Source organism: Peromyscus californicus, unplaced genomic scaffold (genome assembly GCF_007827085.1).
Source record: "Peromyscus californicus insignis strain IS unplaced genomic scaffold, ASM782708v3 Scaffold_8__1_contigs__length_139910024, whole genome shotgun sequence".
Lineage (NCBI taxonomy): Eukaryota > Metazoa > Chordata > Mammalia > Rodentia > Cricetidae > Peromyscus > Peromyscus californicus.
The window spans coordinates 139706432-139707655 of record NW_026294606.1 but is presented as its reverse complement, the minus strand read 5'-3'; positions in this window follow the sequence as shown (position 1 = coordinate 139707655).

The following is a 1224-nucleotide window of genomic DNA, read 5'->3' as shown; positions in this document are numbered from 1 at the left end:
AGGTTTGTTTTTATTAATAAGACCTTTTAAGATTCGTGCTAAACATTCCCTTTTTAGGTGACCTAGTTTACCACAATTGAAATACTTGACATTTCAATTTTTCTTCAAACTTCTGGAAATCACCTCTTTTATCCAAGCATCATCATGGTTGAGATTCAGTATTGAGTGTGTCTCAGATTCATTTCTCTAGGGTGATGATATTGCTTTTAACAGCCTAATTGCCCTTTTGCATTGTGAATTAGCATTTTCAAAGGCCAGAGATTCAATTATTATTTGCCAATTGTAGTAAACTAGGTCACCTAAAAAGAGAATTTGGTATCATTCTATTTACTGCTGAAGTCAGTCTTTGTAAGAAATCTGAAGGTTTCCTTTGGGCCCTACATAACTTTAGTAAATGACTCAATTTTCTCTCCTACTTCTTCAGTTCTGTCCCAAGCATTCAAGGCTGCTGTGCAGCATAAAGTCAGGGTGTGGTCATCATATAGAGATTACCTTTGTACATTAGCATGATCTCCCTCTCCAAGAAGTTGGTCTTGGGAGATTTTCATACCTCTAGCCCTACTTTGTTGTTCAATGGTCTCATCTTTCCACCAGATCCTCCATTGTAATTGAGGACCAGGTTCCAAGACTGCTGTAACCAAGTTTCTCCAGAAATGAGCGATAATTCTCCATCATAATAGTGTTTCCCATTTTTAATATGGGAAAAAAAACACTCTCTTTTAATTAATTTATCTCTTTAAGAATTTCCAATTTTCTCACCAATCTGCCAATGATGGCAATTCAGATGTGAGGCTGACTGATTCTGTATAGAACAGTAGAAGCCTGAGCTGGTTTCAAGGAAGCTAATTAGTGCAATCAGATCCCAAGAAGTGGGTCCAGGGAGAGCCCACAACCTACCAGGAGAGAAGAAGCCAAAGGGTCAGATGTCTGCACAGGGGAACATGCAAAAGCAGCTAACGCTTGCAGCTTTTGGAGCCCAAAAGCCTATGGAGTTTGCTGCCGATAGGCTTCAACAGAAACTTAGCTGGTGGGGTAGTAACTCCAGCTACATGCAGCTCCAGCCTGTGCTCATGGCTGCAAAGCCACAGGCAAGTGGCTTTTTCATGAATTCATGTCCCACAAGTTGGATGCCAGATGTAGCATGAATTCTAATTGGTATTAATAATAAAAACCTGGAGTCAGGTTTCAGGGTGAAAGCTGAAAGATGAGAGAAGCAGAGCAGCC